Source organism: Rutidosis leptorrhynchoides, chromosome 11, assembly GCF_046630445.1.
Source record: "Rutidosis leptorrhynchoides isolate AG116_Rl617_1_P2 chromosome 11, CSIRO_AGI_Rlap_v1, whole genome shotgun sequence".
NCBI lineage: Eukaryota > Viridiplantae > Streptophyta > Magnoliopsida > Asterales > Asteraceae > Rutidosis > Rutidosis leptorrhynchoides.
Window position 1 is genome coordinate 119,299,731 of NC_092343.1, and position 22,131 is coordinate 119,321,861.

The window sequence follows — 22,131 nt, forward strand, 5'->3', positions numbered from 1 at the left end:
GTAGATTTATCACATCTTCACGCTATGACCATTTCTTTTACACATGTTGCAAAATGTCGTGCAGAACCCCAGGTGATGCTCTTCACATCTTTGGCATGGCTGTTTTTGGTTTTTGTTGCCATTGTTGTTATTGAGATTGTTGTTGGGATTGTTATTGTTGATGTTGTTGTTGTTGTTGTTATTGTTGTTATTGTTGTTGGGACGGTTATTGTAGTTGTTGTTGGGACGTTTGTTGAAGTTGTTGTTTCGATTGATGTTGCGGTTATTGGGATATTTATTGCGATTGTGGCTGTGATTGTGGTTGTTGTATTGGTGACTCTTGTCGTTGGATTCTTCTCACTTTCTCTTGACTTGTTTCATGTTAGCCTCTTCGATCGCCTGCTCTTTAATCCTTCCTTCGATTTGGTTCACTAATTTGTGAGCTATTCGACTTACCTTTTGTATGGAGGTGGGCTCGTGTGAACTCACATCTTCTTGAATTCTTTCTGGTAACCCTTTTACAAATGCGTCGATCTTCTCTTCTTCGTCTTCGAACATTCTGGGACACAATAGGCACAATTCTGTGAATCTTCGTTCATACGTGCTGATATCGAAACCTTGTGTTCGTAATCCTCTAAGCTCTACCTTGAGCTTATTGACCTCGTTCTTGGGACGATACTGCTCGTTCATCAATTGCTTGAATGCTGACCATGGTAGTGCGTAAGCAGTATCTTCTCCTACCTGCTCGAGATAGGTATTCCACCACGTTAACGCCGTACCTGTGAAGGTATGCGTAGCGTACTTAAATTTGTCCTCTTCAGTACACTTACTTATGGCAAACACCGATTCGACCTTCTCGATCCACCATTTCAATCCAATTGGTCCTTCGGTTCCATCAAATTCTAAAGGTTTGCAGGCAGTGAATTCTTTGTAGGAGCATCCTACACGATTTCTTGCGGAATTAGTTCCACTGCTAGATCCAAAGTTATTGTTATTTTGCATCACAGCCTGCACTGCGGCTATGTTCGCAGCAAGGAAAACACGGAAGTCTTCCTCACTCATGTTCAAGTTATGACGAGTCGCCGGTGCCATTTCCTTCAAAATAGCCAAAAGAATTGAGTTAATCATATAGAATTTAAGAGTAGTCAATAGTATTTCATAGCATAATATGAACTTATTTATAAAAGCTTTTTCTTCATATTAGCATTTTATAGTTTTAATTCGGGTAGTACCTACCCGTTAAGTTCATACTTACTAGCTACTATACAACTCAACTACTACGCTTCTATATGAAAAACCTATTACAATAATATTTCGAGTTCAAACCTTTATACAATATTTTACAAACTTAAAATAACAAAATTATACATATAGGATGAAATATAGCACATAATATCTTTGCTACTCAGCAGCTATGAAGGCAATTCTAGTTAATATGCAAGTTGTTCAGCAAAAGAAATAAAGACACGTAATTCATAAGTCCAGAAACAAGTCATGCATTCAGGTTTTACTAAGACGACTTCCCATCCTTGATCTTGTGGAAAGTAACCGTTATGACCATTGGCTAGGCAGCATGTTGTAATGTCGTCAAAAGGACGAGGGTTTCGTAATGTCCAACAGCCCCGTAATAATCTAAAAACCTTGTTTCTCACCCCAACTACTGAATCCGTCACTTGTGGGAAGGTTTTATTTAAAAGTTGTAACCCGATATTGTTTTTCTCACTTTGGTAAGAAGCGAACATCACTAACCCGTAAGTATAACATGCTTCTTCATGTTGCATGTTAGAAGCTCTTTCTAACTCACGAAATCCTATGTTGGGATATGTTGAGTCAAAATAGGTTCTTAACCCGTAGCATAAAATTGCATTTGGGTTCCCCGCATTTAACGCTTTAAAGAAAACAGGGCGTAACTTACGGTCTCCCCAATGTGATATACCCCACCTATCAAAGGAAAGCCTTTTATAAACTAAGGCATTTCTGGAAAGTCTTTCAAATGTTTGACAAGTTAATTTCGCCATAACTAAATGTGCTGATGAATTCTGACCGACTCTAGACAAGATTTCCTCAATCGTATCCTCTGGTAGGTCTTCTAAAATATTCGGTTGTCTACCCTTAACGTCCATTTTGTTTTTATACTGTAAAATAGACAAGGATTAGATTCGTAAAAGATAATTAACAAACAATACAAGCAATTTTTACATAGAAAATAAAAGGACAAGCACACTACAATACATATAATACACAACATGATTACAACCCTCTAATCTGAATCACTGGTTTCTTCTTCTTCTTCGGACTTGGTTCGTTTTCCTAATTTTCTAGGGATATATGGTGTTCCTTTGATACGAGCCGTAATTTTTCACAATGGTTTAGAAAAACCTAGAGGTTTAGAGGTTCCCGAGTTATTGTTACAATATAGGAAATACGGACGTTGCCGATACATATAAAGTTCATCGGGGTTGGAATCAGGTTTCTCTATTTTTATACATTTTCCCTTATTATTTTCTTTTGCGTTATTAAATTGGGTAGAGGTAATTTCTATAACATCATCAGAATCCTCATCGGGATCCAATTCATCAGAAAATTGGTAATCTTCCCAATATTTTGCTTCCTTGGTGGAAACACCATTGACCATTATTGACTTTGGTCCGTTGGTTGAGGATTTTCTTTTATTTAATCGATTTATAGTAGGTATCAATATTTCTTCCTCCGGAACCTCTTCTTCTTCCAGTTCCTCCTCTTCTGGTTCCTCCTCTTCCGGTTCCTCTTCTTTCGGTTCCTCTTCTTCCGGTTCCTCTTCTGGAATTTGTGAATCTTCCCAAATTATATTTGACTCTTCATTATTATTAGGTGAGTCGATGGGATTTGTACTAGTCGTAGACATCCATCACACAATATCAAACACATTAAGAGGTTAATATATCACATAATATTTACATGTTAATAATATATAGTTTCCAACAAAAGTGTTAAGCAATCGTTTTTAAAGAAAACACGGTCGAAGTCCAGACTCACTAATGTATCCTAACAAACTCGATAAGACACACTAATGCAAATTTCTGGTTCTCTAAGACCAACGCTCGGATACCAACTGAAATGTCTCTTTCATATTGATTATAAATGTTCCATATTAATTGATTTTGTCGCGAGGTTTTGACCTCTATATGAGACGTTTTTCAAAGACTGCATTCATTTTTAAAATAACCATAACCTTTATTTTATCGATAAAGGTTTAAAAAGCAGTACGTAGATTATCAAATAATGATAACCTAAAATATACCGTTTACACACGACCATTACATAATGGTTTACAATAAGAATATATTACATCAAAAATAAGTTTCTTGAATGCAGTTTTTACACAATATCATACAAGCATGGACTCTAAATCTTGTCCTTATTTTAGTATGCAACAGCGGAAGCTCTTAATATTCACCTGAGAATAAACATGCTTTAAACGTCAACAAAAATGTTGGTGAGTTATTGGTTTAACCTATATATTATCAAATCATAATAATAGACCACAAGATTTCATATTTCAATACATCCCATACATAGAGATAAAAATCATTCATACGGTGAACACCTGGTAACCGACATTAACAAGATGCATATAAGAATATCCCCTATCATTTCGGGACATCCATCGGACATGATAAAACAACATCGAAGTACTAAAGCATCTGCTACAACGGATGGGGTTTGTTAGGCCCAATAGATCTATCTTTAGGATTCGCGTCAATTAGTAGACTGGTTTACTAATTCTTAGGTTACCAAGTAAAAGGGGCATATTCGGCTTCGATCGTTCAACCATAGAAAGTAGTTTCATGTACTTGTGTCTATTTTGTAAAACATTCATAAAGGTGCATGTATATTCTCATCCCAAAAACATTAGATTTTAAAAGTGGGACTATAACTCACTTTCACATATTTTTACTTCGTCGGGAAGTAAGACTTGGCCACTGGTCGATTCACGAACCTATAACAAATATATACATATATATCAAAGTATGTTCAAAATATATTTACAATATTTTTAATACGTTTTACTGTTTTAAGTTTATTAAGTCAGCTGTCCTCGTTAGTAACCAGTAACTAGTTGTCCATAGTTAGATGTACAGAAATAAATTGATATATATTATCTTGACCCAATCCACGACCCAGTGTATACACGTCTCAGGCTAGATCACAACTCAAAGTATATATACTTTTGGAATCAACCTCAACCCTGTATAGCTAACTCCAACATTACTGCATATAGAGTGTCTATGGTTGTTCCAAATAATATATTTAGATGGGTCGATATGATATGTCAAAACATTTGCATACGTGTCTATGGTATCCCAAGATTACATAATATATTAGAATATATGTATTATACCATATAAGTTAGCTAGGATATGATTAATATAGATTTGTTACCAATTTTCACGTAGCTACAACAAGTAAAAATATCCAATCTTGTTTTACCCATAACTTCTTCGTTTTAAATCCGTTTTGAGTGAATCAAATTGCTATGGTTTCATATTGAACTCTATTTTATGAATATAAACAGAAAAATTATAGGTTTATAGTCAGAAATACAGATTACAAGTCATTTTTGTAAACGTAGTCATTTCAGTCGAAAGAACGACGTCTAGATGACCATTTTGAAAAACATACTTCCACTTTGAGTTTAACCATGATTTTTGGATATAGTTTCGTGTTCATAAGAAAAATAATTTTTAAAGAAAAACAACTTTTAAATCAAAGTTTATCATTGTTTTTAATTAACTAACCCAAAACAGCCCGCGGTGTTACTACAACGGCGTATGTCCGGTTTTACGGTGTTTTTCGTGTTTCCAAGTTTTAAATCATTAAGTTAGCATGTCATATAGATATAGAACATGTTTTTAGTTGATTTTAAAATTCAATTTAGAAGGATTAACTTTTGTTTACGAACAAGTTTAGAATTAACTAAACTATGTTCTAGTGATTACAAGTTTAAACCTTCGAATAAGGTAGCTTTATATATATGAATTGAATGATGTTATGAACATCATTACTACCTCAGGTTATATGGATAAACCTACTGGAAATGAAAAAAAATAGATCTAGCTTCAAAGGATCCTTGGATGGCTTGAAAGTTCTTGAAGCAAAATCATGACACGAAAACAAATTCAAGTAAGATTTCCACTCAAAATAAGATTGTTATAGTTATAGAAATTGAATCAAAGTTTGAATATGAGTATTACCTTATATTAGAAATATATCTTACTGTAAATAAGAAAGATTTCTTGAGGTTGGATGATCACTTTACAAGATTGGAAGTAAGCTAGCAAACTTGGAAGTATTCTTGATTTTATGAAACTATAACTTATAGAATTTATGAAGAACACTTAGAACTTGAAGATAGAACTTGAGAGAGATCAATTAGATGAAGAAAATTGAAGAATTAAAGTGTTTGTAGGTGTTTTTGGTCGTTGGTATATGGATTACATATAAAGGATGTGTAATTTTGTTTACATGTAAATAAGTCATGAATGATTACTAATATTTTTGTAATTTTATGAGATATTTCATGCTAGTTGCCAAATGATGGTTCCCACATGTGTTAGGTGACTCACATGGGCTGCTAAGATCTGATCATTGGAGTGTATATACCAATAGTACATACATCTAAAAGCTATGTATTGTACGAGTACGAATACGGGTGCATACGAGTAGAATTGTTGATGAAACTGAACGAGGATGTAATTGTAAGCATTTTTGTTAAGTAGAAGTATTTTGATAAGTGTCTTGAAGTCTTTCAAAAGTGTATGAATACATATTAAAACACTACATATATATACATTTTAACTGAGTCGTTAAATCATCGTTAGTCGTTACATGTAAATGTTGTTTTGAAACCTTTAGGTTAACGATCTTGTTAAATGTTGTTAATCCATTATTTATTATATCTAAAGAGATGTTAAATTATTACATTATCATGATATTATGATATATTAATATATCTTAGTATGATATATATACAGTTAAATGTTGTTACAACGATAATCGTTACATATATGCCTCGTTTCGAAATCACTAAGTTAGTAGTCTTGTTTTTACATATGTAGTTCATTGTTAATATATTTAATGATATGTTTACTTATCATAATATCATGTTAAATATTTATATATCTATATATATGACATCATATAGTTTTTACAAGTTTTAACGTTCGTGAATCACCGGTCAACTTGGGTGGTCAATTGTCTATATGAAACTTATTTCATTTAATCAAGTCTTAACAAGTTTAATTGCTTAACATGTTGTAAACACTTAATCATGTAAATAAAAATTTCATTTAATATATATAAACATGGAAAAGTTCGGGTCACTACAGGTATGACGAGTTCTGGTTCAGCAAGACATTTCTTCAGATTCGACACCTGAAAAGTGGGATGAACTGCGCTCAATTGAGTTGGAAGATCCAAATGGTAAGCAATGGGTCTAATACGCTCCAAAACTTCAAAAGGACCAATATATCGCGGATTCAACTTCCCACTCTTTTCGAAATGGATTACACCTTTCCAAGGTGCGACTTTCAACATAACGCGATCGCCGATTTGAAATTTGCGCTCTCCACGTTTAAGGTCGGCATAGCTCTTCTGATGATCACAGGCCGTATTAAGCCTCGCTTGAATATGGACAATCTCTCGGTGGTTTCATGGACGAGTTGGGGACTGGTGAGTGGCTTTTCACCTACCTCGGCCCAACAAATAGGAGAACAACACTTGCGGCCATACAATGCTTCGAAAGGTGCGGCATTAATGCTTGCATGATAGCTATTGTTGTAAGAGAATTCGGCTAGCGGTAAATGCTTCTCCCAAGTTTTTTCGAAATCAATAACACAGGCACGCAGCATGTCCTCTAAAGTCTGAATCGTGCACTCGCTCTATCCGTCAGTTTGCAGGTGATATGCGGTACTCATGTCGAGACGTGTTCCCAAGGCTTCTTGTAAAGAACGTCAAAATCTAGAAGAAAAACGGGTATCGCGATCTGAGATAATCGATAAGGGTACACCGTGACGAGATACAACTTCCTTTATGTATAATTGCGCCAGTTTCTCCATTGTATCAGTTTCCTTCATGGCTAGAAAATGTGCATATTTGGTAAGACGGTCAACGATAACCCAGATGGTATCATAACCGCCTACCGTCTTTGGTAGCTTCGTGATGAAATCCATTGTTATTCCTTCCCACTTCCATTGCGGGATTTCGGGTTGGTGAAGTAACCCAGATGGCTTCTGATGCTCGGCTTTGATCTTGGAACAAGTTAAACACTTTCCAACATAAGCTGCAACATCCATTTTGAGGTTCGGCCACCAATATTGAACCTTGAGGTCGTGGTACATCTTACCAGCTCCTGGATGAATCGGATACCTTGACTTGTGGGCTTCATCTAGAATAAGGCTCCGTAAATCCCCATAACTAGGCACCCAGATTCTTCCGGTAAAGTATCGAAGTCCAGTCTCCTTGACCTCGAATCAAGAAACGAGAGTGTTCAAGTACTCTTGAGAAATATTCTTCTCCTTGAGAGCCTCATCTTGAGCTACGCGGATCTAGTTATTGAGATTTGTCTGAGTGGTGATGTTCAAGGCACGGACACGAAGTGGTACCATTCTCTCCTTTCGGCTCAAGGCATCAGCTACAACATTTTCCTTGCCAGGGTGGTAACGAAGTTCACAATCATAGTCGTTCAACGTCTCAATCCATCGACGCTGTCTCATATTCATCTGCTTCTGGTCGAATATGTGTTGGAGGCTTTTGTAATCGGTGAAGATAGTACTCTTAGTTCCATAAATATAGTGTCTCCACAATTTGAGTGCGAAGACAACAGCTCCAAGTTCAAGATCGTGAGTAGTGTAGTTTCGCTCGTGAATCTTAAGTTGTCGGGAGGCGTAAGTAATAACCTTCTCCTGTTGCATCAATACACAACCAAATCCATGTTTCGAGGCGTCGCAGTACAAAACGAAGTCATCACTTCCTTCGGGAAGTGATAAGATAGGTGCGGAGGACAACATCTGCTTCAGGGTTTGAAATTCCGACTCTTGCACGGCTTCCCAAACTAACTTCTTCCCCTTATGAGTTAATGCAGTCAAAGGACGCGTAATCAGAGAGAAACCTTCAATGAATCTACGATAGTAACCTGCGAGACCTAGAAATTGGCGGATATGAGTCGGAGTAGTGGGGGTTTCCCACTTGCTGATAGCTTCGATCTTTGCGGGATCGACTTTGATACCCTGGTCGCTCATGATATGACCGAGAAATTGAACTTCCTTCAACCAAAATTTGCACTTGGAAAATTTGGCATAAAGTTGCTCTTGTGTCAAGAGTTCTAGCTTGAGTCAAAGATGTTGCTCATGTTCTTCTTTGCTTTTGGAATAGATGAGGATATCATATATGAAGACGATAACGAACTTGTCCAGATATGGCTTGCATACACTATTCATGAGATCCATAAACACGGCAGGTGCGTTAGTTAAACTGAATGGCATCACAAGAAACACATAATGGCCATAACGGGTTCTGAACACAGTCTTCATCACATCGCTCCCCTTCACCCTCAACTGGTGATAACCTAACCGTAGATCAATCTGGGAGTAAACACTGGATCCTTGCAGCTGATCGAAAAGATCGTCAATTCTAGGAAGAGGATATCGATTCTTGATCGTCAAATTGTTCAGTTCGCGATAATCGATACACATGTGGAAAGATCCGTCCTTCTTCTTCACGAATAAAACAGCTGCGCCCCAAGGCGATGAACTTGGTCAGATAAATCCACGGTCTAGTAGTTCCTGCAGTTGACTCTGCAACTCTTGCAATTCGGAAGGTGCTAGTCGGTAAGGTGCGTGGGCTACAGGTGCAGCTCCTGGTACTAGATTGATCTGAAATTCCACTGATCTCAGCGGTGGTAATCCAGGCAACTCTTCTGGAAAGACGTCGGTAAATTCGTTCACAATTTGTACATCATCCATGCTTTTCTCTTCAACTTCTAGCTTCTTCACATGTGCCAGAATAGCAAAGCGCCCCTTCTTCATAACCTTTTGTGCCTTCAAGCAACTAATAAGGTTCAACTTCGGACTACATCTATCTCCGTAAACAATCAGAGGCTCACCATCTTCACGTGGTATACGGAGAATCTTCTCACCACAGATAACTTCGGCTCTTACCTTGGACAACCAGTCCATACCGACAATCACATCAAAGCTTCCTAACTTGATGGGTATCAATTCAATCTCGAAATCTACACCAGCTAAGTTTATAATACCTCCTCGGTCAATTTGGTCAACTTTCTCAAGTTTTCCATTTGCTACCTCAACAAGCATACTCTCCTCCAAAGGTACTAACGACCAATCTATCTTAGAGCAAAAGTGTCTATCTACATAACTCCTATCGGCACCAGTATCAAACAAGACAGAAGCTAATAGATTGTTGATAGTGAATATACCTGTGACCAAGTCAGAATCCTCACGGCCATCTCGGGCGTTCATGTTGAAGACTCTTCCACATGTTGGCCCGCCATCCTTCTTCTTGTTCGGACATTCATTTTTGAAGTGACCCAGCTGGCCACACTTAAAGCACTTCCTGGGTCCAATCGGGTTTATCCTCACAGCTGGGGCGGTCCTCTTACACTTTTCACAAACCACGTTGCAGTACCGGGTATGATGCTTATAGCATCTCTTGCACTACGGAAGGCTACCCTTGTAGTTAGGGTTCGAGCTAGGGTTCGGGTTCGGGTTCCTCTAATCGTTGTTCACTTTGAAATTCTCATACCTCTTAGTCAGGTTCTGGTCAAAACCTTTTCCCTTGCTTCCGTCCCACTTACGTTTCCCATTACTAGCTCCCGATTCTGATTTCGCCTTCTCTGGTTCTTGGAGGGTAATTTGATTGATCAAGGTGTGCGCCATACGCATAGCTTCTGGGACATTCGCTGGTTTCGATGAAGTGACATTTCCTTGAATGTCCTTGGGAAGTCCCCATAAATATCGTTCCATTCGCTTGAATTCAGGTGTAACCATTGTGGGGCACATCAAAGCTAACTCTAAGTACCTTCGGTTATAGCCATCAAGATCAGTCCCAACAACTTTCAATTCCCAAAACTCCGCTTCCATCTTCTAAATTTCGGTTCGGGGGCAATACTCCTCGATCATAGCACTCTTAAACTCCTCCCATGGTGTAGCATAAGCCTCGTCGATTCCCTTGGCCTGGGCGAGTGTGTTCCACCAAGTTAAAGCGCCATCCGACAAAGTGCAGGATGCGAACTTTGTCTTATTCCCCTCGGAGCAGTTACTCACACGGAACACAGATTTTAACTTCTCAAACCATCTCGTCAGCCCAACTGACCCTTCTGTACCGCTGAAATTGTGGGGCTTGCAGCTCTGGAATTCCTTATAGGTACACCCGTTCTGAACAGCTGGGTTGGTCGGTGGAGCTGGAGCAGGGTTGGCATTCGCCATAGCTGCGGCTACTCGAGCAGCTATCATCTCCTCAATCTAAGCTGTTGTGGGCAAGTCCCTTGGAACTCTTCCATTCGCCATTGATCTTCTAAACAAAAATTTCGACTTAAGTCAAAATTCCGCATTCAACAATTCATAATGCTATAGCATAAGGTAATCAATCGGGAAACATCACAATACATGTTAACTAAGCATGGCTAGCTAGTTACAGATTGCACAAAAACCATCAGGTAATAACTTAAATAGAACATCGTATAATAATTAAACAACATTAAGTTCCATTCATTAATAAGAAAGTTGCATACATCTTCATAAGGTTCGTACAATACATGAGTAAAACATGAAACTACCAACGAGATTACATAACGAAATCTAATACGATAGCTGATAATGCTAAAAATGAACATATATTTCATAGCATTATCCCTCAAGAAAGACAAGCTTTTAGTTGCAAGTGTTCTATTTACAAGTGATATTCATTTAAATAATAAAAGGTGAAAACAAAAGACAGATTCGACGATTTGAAGACGCAAACGACCAAAAAAGCTAAAAAGTACAAAGTACAATCAAAGTAGTTCAAATTATTGATGAGAAACGTCTCAAAATTACAAGAGTACAAGACGCAAAATGCAAAGTACAAGATATTAAATTGTACGCAAGAACGTTCGAAAATCCGGAACCGGGACCAGAGTCAACTCTCAACGCTCGACGCAACGGACTAAAAATTACAAGTCAACTATGCACATGAATATAATATAATATATAATTAATTCTTAAAATTATTTATATATTATATTATTTAATAAAATCGTCGGCAAGAAGCAAACAATCGATTGTGAGCTGGATTCCTGCTTCATGCGATCGCATGGCCTGGAGGCTATATTTCCATGCGATCGCATGGGCCACTTTTTCTGGCCACATCCCTATAAAAGGCAGTCTGGTGCTCGAGTTTAACATCTTTTATCTATCTCTCTCTCAAACGTAATATATATATATATATATATATATATATATATATATATATATATATATTATAATTTTAATTTTAATTTTAATTTTAATAATAATAAGGGTATGTTAGCGAATGTTGTAAGGGTGTAAGTCGAAATTCTGTCCGTGTAACGCTACGCTATTATTAATCATTGTAAGTTATGTTCAACCTTTTTAAATTAATGTCTCGTAGCTAAGTTATTATTATGCTTATTTAAGCCTAAGTAATCATGATGTTGGGCTAAATATTAAAGACGGGGTAATTGGGCTTTGTACCATAATTGGGGTTTGGACAAAAGAACGACACTTGTGGAAATTAGACTATGGGCTATTAATGGGCTTTATATTTGTTTAATTAAATGATAGTTTGTTAATTTAATATAAAGATTTACAATAGGACGTACCTATAAATAACCATATACACTCGATCGGACACGATGGGCGGGATATTTATAAGTACTAATAATCGTTCATTTAACTAGACACGGGAATGGATTAATTATGGACTTATTAAAACAGGGGTGAATTATATACAAGGAAAATTGGTGTAATTATAGTTTATGTCCCCAATTAGTTGGAATATTTAACTTCGGATATAAGGATAATTTGACGAGGACACTCGCACTTTATATTTATTACTGATGGACTGTTATGGACAAAAACTAGACGGACATATTGAATAATCCAGGACAAAGGACAATTAACCCATGGTAATAAACTAAAATCAACACGTCAAACATCATGATTGCGAAAGTTTAAATAAGCATAATTCCTTTATTTCATATTTAATTGCACTTTTAATTATCGTACTTTAATTTATTGTCATTTTAATTATCGTACTTTTTAATTATCGCAATTTTATTTATTGTAATTTTAATTATCGCACTTTTATTTATCGCACTTCAATTATTGTCATTTACTTTACGCTTTAAATTAAGTCTTTTATATTTTTAATATTTTATATTAGGTTTAACTGCGACTAAAGTTTTAAAATCGACAAACCGGTCATTAAACGGTAAAAACCCCCTTTTTATAATAATAATATTACTTATATATATATTTATATATTTACAAATATAGTTTTAAAAATATAGCGTTAAACTTGGCTAGCTCCTTGTGGAACGAACCGGACTTACTAAAAACTACATTACTGTACGATTAGGTACACTGTCTATAAGTGTTGTAGCAAGATTTAGGTATATCCACTCTATAAATAAATAAATAACTTGTGTAAAATTGTATCGTATTTAATAGTATTTCCTAGTAAAAATTAATAGTATTTTATACCCCTTCGCTTTAACATCAAGTATTTTTGGCGCCGCCGCCGGGGAAACTGCTTAAACGCCGGAAGCAAAATGCTATATATATTAAAAAAAAAGATTTTTAATTTACTTTTGTAAAAATACGTTTTAGATATTAAAAATACAAAAATATAAAAAGAACAAATATAAATTTTTTAAGAGTTGTTCAAAATATATAAAATTATAAAGTATTTTTATTTCTATTTTAATTTTTAAGTTTTATTTAAGATATTTAAATATTTTATATAAATATAAAAACAGAAAAAAAAAATAAGTAATCGGGCTACACTGTAGCAGCCTAATTTGTGAGCTGAATATTTGGGCCAGGCGATCGCATGAACCCGAAGGCTAAAACTCATGCGACCGCATGAGAAGTTCTGACACGCGGCTCTGAACCTGGTACAGCAATAATTACGGAGTATTAATTATTATTATTATTATTATTATTATTATTATTATTATTATTATTATTATTATTATTATTATTAAAACCCTAATTAGGGTTAGTTATTAAATTAATTTGTTTTAGTTTTATTTAATTTGTAATTTAAGTTAAAATTAGTTTTATTAAATTATAAAATTAATACTTTTATAAAATAAATAATATAAAAATAATATTTTTATAAAAATTGTATTTTTATAACTTTAGTTTTATTTCTATATTTCATATCTTTTTAATCGTTTATTCTTAATATTTGTATTTTTCGTTCGTAATTAGTTTTAAGATATAGTATTTGCCGTAGTTATTTTTATTTCTAGATTTTTAGGCTTTGTCGTAAAATCCCTTAAGTGCTTTTTCTTTAGATTAAGATTTAGGTGCTTTAGAATTTTGCGACGCCGTTTTAAGATTTTAGTACTTTTTAAGTTATTGCCGTTTTGGATATAGTATTTCTTTTAAGCTTTAATACTTTTAGACGTAACTTTTAATTTTTAGTTTTTGGACTTTTAAGTTTCGACGAGCTACTTTCTTATTTTTATTTTTCAACCTTTTATTTTTCGACGTTTTTCGACGCAATCTTTTTCTTTCTTATTTTTCGACGCTCTGGTTTTTAGGACATAGAATTTTCTATTTCTTCTCTAAAATTTCTTTAAATTTCAACGAAAAATTATTTTAAGAGGTTAAATTGATAGACATCCAAAATTTTCTGGTTCGTAGTAATAGTTGGATTTGTTAGTGGCGAGTTGTGGGCTTCCGATTTAAAGGGTCCTGGCTACCTGCTGCATCTATTGGCTATTTGAAACGTGGGAAAAATCAGAAAAGTCTATTAAATTTGATAACTTATATAATTTTTATCTTTTATAACTAAAATGATATTCAGTGAATGCACCAGCAAAACGTTCACCACCTTTTATACGTTCACCACCTGTAACTCGATCAAAACATCTAGCCAATATTGTCGCCGTTGATTTTTCTTTAGAATCGTCATCCAGTCGACCAAGTACTCCAATTCAAATTTCCGATAATCCATTTTTTGTACCAGACCTCATAATTGAGAATCCGGAGGATATTCAGGGACAATTCAGAGATCCTGAACCATTAATCTTTCCTCCTGAACCACTAATCATTCAAACAGAGATTGTGGAGGAACAAACCATTAAATCATAATCCTCTAGTGATTCAGATTCAACAAATTCAATCATGGAAAATCTAGAACTTCTAAGTATGGAAGACCGAATGAGAGCTAAACGCACTAGCCAAGGTCACGCAATTACTCAACCAGACATTAATGAAATAAAAGGACAAATTCTACACATGGTAACAAATCAATGCCAATTTAGTGGTGCGCCGAAGGAAGATCCAAATGAACATCTTCGTACCTTTAATAGGATCTGCACTCTATTTAAAATAAGAGAAGTTGAGGATGAACATATATATCTCATGTTATTTCCCTGGACTTTAAAGGGAGAAGCCAAAGATTGGTTAGAATCATTACCTGAAGGGGCGATTGATACATGGGATGTTTTAGTTGAAAATTTTCTTAAACAATTCTTTTCGGCATCTAAAGTCGTGAGACTTCAAGGAGAAATTGTTACATTCACACAAAAGCCAAACGAAACTCTATATGAAGCGTGGACAAGATTTGGAAAGTTATTGAGAGGATGTCCGCATCATGGTTTAGACACTTTTCAGATAATACAAATATTCTACCAAGGATGCGACATCACTACAAGAAAAGACATAGATATAGCAGCTGGTGGTTCCATTATGAAGAAAACAGCAACTGAAGCTTACAAAATTATTGATAACACTGCTTCCCACTCACATGAGTGGCACCAAGAAAAATATATCGTTAGATCATCTAAAGCAGCTAGAGCCGATTCTAGCCATGACTTTGATTCCATTTCTGTAAAGATAGATGCTGTCGAGAGACGAATGGAAAAGATGACTAAAGATATTCACTCAATACGAATTAGTTGTGAGCAGTGTGAAGGACCACATTTAACAAAAGATTGTCTCAGTATTGAACAAACAATGGAACAAAGAGAGAATGTTTCATACATGAACCAAAGGCTTAGAAATAATTATCAGAATAATTATCAACCGCCAAGACCAATCTACAATCAAAACTAGAATTATAACCGAAATGTTCCATACAACAACCAACAAGGTCCTAGCAATCAACAAGTATCTAATAATACTTACAATCAGCAAAGACCAATTTTTCAAAACAAACCACCACAAACCGATGATAAAAAGCCAAATTTTGAAGATATGATGTCGAAGCTAGTTGAATCTCAAACTTAATTTTTCACATCTCATAAACAAACCAATGAACAAAATGCTCAAGCATTTAGAAATCAACAAGCTTCGATTCAAAATTTAGAACAAGAAGTGAGCAACCTAGCAAGGTTGATAGGTGAAAGAAAACCGGGAAGTCTACCTAGCGATACAAATGCTACCCCCCGGAATGAAACAGCTAAAGCCATTACCACAAGAAGTGGTATTACACATAAACCACCTGAAATGCCTGTAATTTCTCATGACGCTATTCCTACTCCACAAGAACCACAATCTGAACAAGATAAGGAAACAGATGCGGTAGTTGAAAAGGTTAATAAAGATAACACAGTTAAGGCTAAACCTTATGTTAAACCATAGAAACCACCACTTCCTTACCCGAGTAAAATGAGAAAAGAGAGACTTGAAGCCGAGCAATCCAAATTCTTGGATATGTTTAAACAAATAAATGTCAACCTTCCTTTCATTGATGTAATTTCAGGAATGCCAAGATATGCTAAATTCTTGAAAGATCTAATCACAAATAGAAAGAAAATGGAAGAACTCTTGGCTGTTACTATGAATGCTAATTGTTCTGCAGTACTATTGAATAAGATACCAGAAAAATTATCTAATCCAGGAAGTTTCACAATTCCATGTTTTCTGGGTAGTCTTAGTTCAATAGAAGCATTGGCAGATTTAGGTGCTAGTATAAATCTAATGCCGTATTCACTATACGCTAAACTAGACCTTGGAGAATTGAAACCAACACGAATAAGCATACAACTAGCCGATCGATCAGTAAAATATCCTAGAGGGATAATGGAAAACATGCTAGTTAAAGTTGGTACTTTAGTATTTCCAGTAGATTTTGTTATTCTGGATATGGAAGAAGATTCTCGAGTTCCTCTCATATTAGGAAGACCATTCTTAAACACGGCTAAAGCAATAATAGACGTGTTTGGCAAGAAACTGACCCTAAGTATGGAGGACGAGAGTGTTACCTTTTCAGTTGATAGAGCCATGCAACAACCGCAATCTGCAGCTGATACATGTTATTATATTCAAACTATAGATTCACATGCAGAATTGTTAGAAGAATTTCCAGAATTACAAGGAACAGGAGAATGTTCTTTAGGAGAAGGAAATGAACCAATTGAAGAAGCTGAAATGTTAGCTACACTTATGGCTAATGGATATGAACCAACAACAGAAGAAATTCAAATGCTAAAAGAAGAAGACAGATATCGATATAAATCATCGATAGAAGAACCACCGACATTAGAGTTAAAGCCACTTCCAAACCATTTGGAATATGCTTATTTACATGGTGAATCTGAATTACCTGTAATAATATCGTCTTCTCTTACTAAAAATGAAAAATCTCAACTCATTTTTGTGCTAAAAGCTCATAAACCAGCTATTGCATGGAAGATTCATGATATTAAAGGCATAAGTCCTTCGTATTGCACACATAAAATCCTTATGGAAGAAGGCCATAAAATGTATGTGCAACGCCAACGAAGACTAAATCCTAATATGCAAGATGTTGTCAAAAAAGAAATTATTAAACTGCTTGATACAGGTTTAATTTATCCAATCTCTGATAGTCCATGGGTAAGCCCAGTTCAATGCGTACCTAAGAAGGGTGGCATGACTGTCATCACAAATGAGAAAAATGAGCTTATTCCTATTGTTTTCTTGATGGTTTTTCCGGATATTTTCAAATTCCAATAGCACCCGAAGATCAAGAGAAAACCACATTCACGTGCCCTTATGGTACTTTTGCTTATAAACGCATGCCATTTGGACTTTGCAACTCCCCTGTAACCTTTCAAAGGTGCATGATGGCGATTTTTCACGACATGATAGAAGAATGCATGGAAGTTTTCATGGATGACTTTTCAGTTTTCGGTGATACATTTGAATCATGTCTAGTTAATCTTGAACGAATGCTTATTAGATGCGAACAATCAAATCTAGTTCTTAATGTGGAAAAAATGTCATTTCATGGTTAAAGAAGGCATCGTTCTTGGTCATAAAATTTCAAAGGAAGGAATTGAAGTGGATAGAGCTAAAGTATATGTAATTGCTAAACTTCCATATCCCAACAATGTTAGAGGAGTTAGGAGTTTTCTAGGACATGCCGGATTTTTACCGACGTTTCATAAAAGATTTTTCTAAAATTGCCACTCCTATGAATAAACTCCTAGAAAAGGATGCTCCATTCATCTTTTCAGATGAATGCATCAAATCTTTTAATATTCTTAAAGAAAAACTCACTAATGGGCCGATCATGATAACTCCAAATTGGAATCTACTGTTTGAACTCATGTGCGATGCAAGTGATTTTGCAATGGGAGTCGTTTTAGGACAAAGGATTGAAAAACAATTTCAACCTATTTATTACGCTAGTAAGACGTTACAAGGAGCACAAACTAATTACACAACTACTGAAAAAGAACTCCTTGCTATTGTCTTTGCTTTTGACAAATTTCGTTCATATCTCGTTCTAGCTAAAACGATGGTCTATACCGATTATTCTGCTCTTAGATACCTATTTTCAAAATAAGATGCTAAACCAAGATTAATCCGTTGGATCTTACTCTTACAAGAGTTCGATATTGAAATCCGAGATAAAAAGGGAGCAGAAAATCTCGCAGCTGATCGTCTTTCTCGTCTTGAAAATCCTAAATTAGAAGTTCTCAATGAATCGGCCATACAAGATAACTTTCCTGATGAATATCTATTGAAGATAGATTATAGTGAAATTCCATGGTTTGCAGACTATGCAAACTACTTAGTATGTGGATTTCTTGAAAAAGGGTTGTCGTACCAAAAATGAAAGAAATTCTTTAGTGATATAAAACACTATTTCTGGGAAGATCCACATTTGTTTAAAAGTTGTCCCGATAGAATAATACGCCGATGTGTATTCGGAGATGAAGCTAGTCAAATCTTAAACCATTGTCACACAGGACCAACAGGAGGGCATTATGGGCCTCAACTCACAGCAAGAAAAGTTTACGATGCTGGATTCTATTGGCCTACAATTTTCAAAGACGCACACCTTCTTTGCAAATCCTGTGATGCATGTCAAAGGGCCGAAAAAATAAGTTAACATGATGAAATGCCACAAAATGTCATTCAAGTATGTGAAGTATTTTACATTTGGGGTATTGACTTTATGGGTCCATTTCCAAAATCTCATAATAATCTCTACATTCTCGTTGCCATTGATTATGTATCTAAATGGGCGGAAGCACAAGCCCTCTCGAATAACGATGCACGAGTTGTAGTCAACTTTTTAAAACGTCTTTTTGCAAGGTTCGGAACACCGAAAGCTTTAATAAGTGATCGTGGTACTCATTTTTGTAATAATCAACTTGAGAAAGTTCTCAAAAGATATGGAGTAACTCATAAAATCTCAACCGCTTATCATCCACAAACAAGTAGACAAGTTGAAAATACCAACCGAGCTTTAAAACGTATTCTAGAGAAAATCGTAGGATCAAATCCGAAAGTATGGTCCATGAAATTGGAGGATGCACTCTGGGCTTTTAGAACAGCCTACAAAACTCCAATTGGAATCACACCTTTTAGACTCGTTTACGAAAAAGCATGTCATCTTCCAGTAGAAATTGAACACAAAGCATTTTGGGATTTGAAGACATGTAACCTTAATTTACATGAAGTCGTACGTTTACGGTTAAGTCAACTAAATGAATTAGAAGAATTAAGGCATGAAGCATATGAAAATTCGTTAATCTATAAAGAAAGAACGAAGAAATGGCATGATAAAAGAATTAGAAGTTCAAAAGAATTTAAGGAATGAGACAGAGTTCTTCTTTTCAATTCACGATTCAAGTTATTTCCTGGAAAATTGAAATCAAGATGGTATGGACCATTCATAGTCAAAAGAGTTTTTTCGTACGGAACAGTAGAATTAATAAATTCAAATGGGATTGAATTTAAGGTTAATGGTCACAGAGTTAAACATTACATAGATAGTCCAATGGAAGTTGAAGATGAAGTTAATCACAATTTCGATACCACAGCTAACTAAGTGTGGGAAGTTTTGAATCTTTTTAGGGTAATATATATTTCTATTAGAGTTAGATATTTTGTTTTCGTGTAGTTTTCGAGAATGGAATCCGAATGGTCTTTTCCTAGCAGACCCTAAAGTACTAGTCTTCTCCCCCCATTCTGAATTTTTATTTTTTTTAGGTTTTACGAGATGAAGAATTCCTTTGATCTGAACCATGGTCTAATGCTACACGCTTTGATTACTAAACGTAATAATGACACACTTTCGAGTGAACTGGTATCATTCATAAGAGGCAAAATGGACGGAGTAAGAAAAGAACTCAGAAAAGATCATCATAAGATACATTTTGGTAAAGGAAAATCAAAATCTGCAACAAAAAGAAGAGCACGACACCTTGAAAGATGTTATAAATGCGGAAAATGGTCACATGAAGGTAAATGTTCAAATAATCAAATATATTCAAATACCGAATTTGTTACTCTATGCAGAGAAGGACCGTTCATATGTTTAGAAGAAAAGATATTGAAGAATCGAGGTTATGCTTACGTAGCTATGGAGAACCAAATCACACGACTCTCCTATGAGTCGGCTAAAGCAGGTCTCTGAGAATTCTATCTCACAGGTAAGTATGTACAGTTTTTATTTTTATTTTTATTGCTTTTAACCTTTTGATAATAAACGGTGAATCGTTCGCTATAAAGTATTAAATTGGTATTCAATAAAATTAGGTATGCATAACCGAAATTATTGATATCATACAAAAATTTATTATATCACTGCGAAATTTACCGTTTATTCTTAAGGTATAAATATCTTTAATCAATCAAACCAAAATATTTCAGAAATTCGTCAGGAGTAAAACTAGGTAATATAGCCGAAATTACTTTACCGAAAAGAGGAGCGTATATTTTTGATAATATTTGATTGATTAAAGTGGGATAAAATACCAAAAAGATTTTTAATTTTTAATTTTTACCATGTTTTTAAAATTAATATATAAATATTAAATTAATATTGTAAACTTTTTAAAATAAATATATTTAAGTTTGTAAATATTTGAAAAATTAATATTTTTAATATAAGTTTGTATGTATAAAAACAAAAATATAATATGAATTTGGTGTGAATTTTTAATAATATTAATATGAATTTTTAATTTTATGCATTTTAAATTTAAGTTTGGTGTGAATTTAAAAACAAAAATTTACTTTATTTCATTAAGTTAAAAATGTGATTTCTAAAAATTCGTCGTGAGTTGAAAACTAGGTCGTTGAACCGAAATTGCTTTACCCGAGGGCGGGACGAGAACTTTTATTATCATTATTTTTAATCTTATTGAATTAAAGTATGCCAAAAACATTAAAAAACCTAAAAATCTTTGCTTTTAAAACGACGCTTAAAAAGTGACAAATTTTAAAATTTTGTTGAGAGGCGGACTAGGACAACAATCCGAAACGCCCTCACTCCTAAAAAGAAACAAATTTTTTAAAATTTATTAATATATATTTTAAAAGTATAAGGTTTTTATTTATAAAAAAAAAATTCAGACCTCCATGCGATCGCATGGGGATTGGCCTTCAAATCCATGCGGTCGCATGGAGAGAGAATACTGGTCAGGAACTTAAACCCTGCGAGCAGTCTGTCTCATACCACCACACACACAAACACATACGAAAATACCCCCAAAATCACCCCTAAAATTGCCATTTTTTCACCAAATTCAACCAAATTGCGTCCTACAATCCGCTCTAATCATGCCTAGGTTCGGATTTTTTAGCAAGAAGGTAAAAATTACACCTCTAAACTCTTAAATTTCTTAGTTTTTGTGATAATTACCAATATTTTACTTAATTTGATTTTGTTAATTTCTAGTATAATTAGTGTTAAATTGTTAGTATATAATGCATGTATAACCTAGATTGATGCTATTTAACATGATTTAAAGCCAAAAACTTCAAAATTTTTAAGAATCTAGGGTTTGTGTTCTTGAGCAATTTGGGTTTTTTTTATATAAACAGGCTATGGCCAATTTTTGTCATGAATTATTGCTAAATTAAGTAGTGTAACATATTTAGGTAGCTAAATGATCCAAACTTTGATCCTAAACATGATTTTTGAGAATTAAAGTGAACTTTTTAGGTCTAAAATTCATGAAATTGATTAAATTGATGTAAATGCCATTTGAAACTTGTTTAATTGCTAGTAATGGTTATTTTAACATGTTATTTGAGTAGAATGCTTATGAACTTTGTAAATATTTTCATATATGCTTATTTGAAAAAGTGTAGAATTGTGAAAATTGTGAAAATGTGTATAAGTTTAATTTTGATTGAACATGTTATTGTAATTGTTTCAAGTTGTTATTTTGCTAACACTAATGCATATTTGGATGCACAAATTTTGTGTTTAATGTGTTTTGCAGAAAAATACCAATACTGATGGTGTATCATCATCATCTAGACAACCTGCTCCAGAACCTGAACCAGAAATGCAATATGAACCGGAGCAACAACAAGGAACAACAACAACAACCTGATCAACACGTACCATATTATGATCCGCAACAAGAATATATTAATGCCTACGTAATATTTTCGATTCATCCGATAG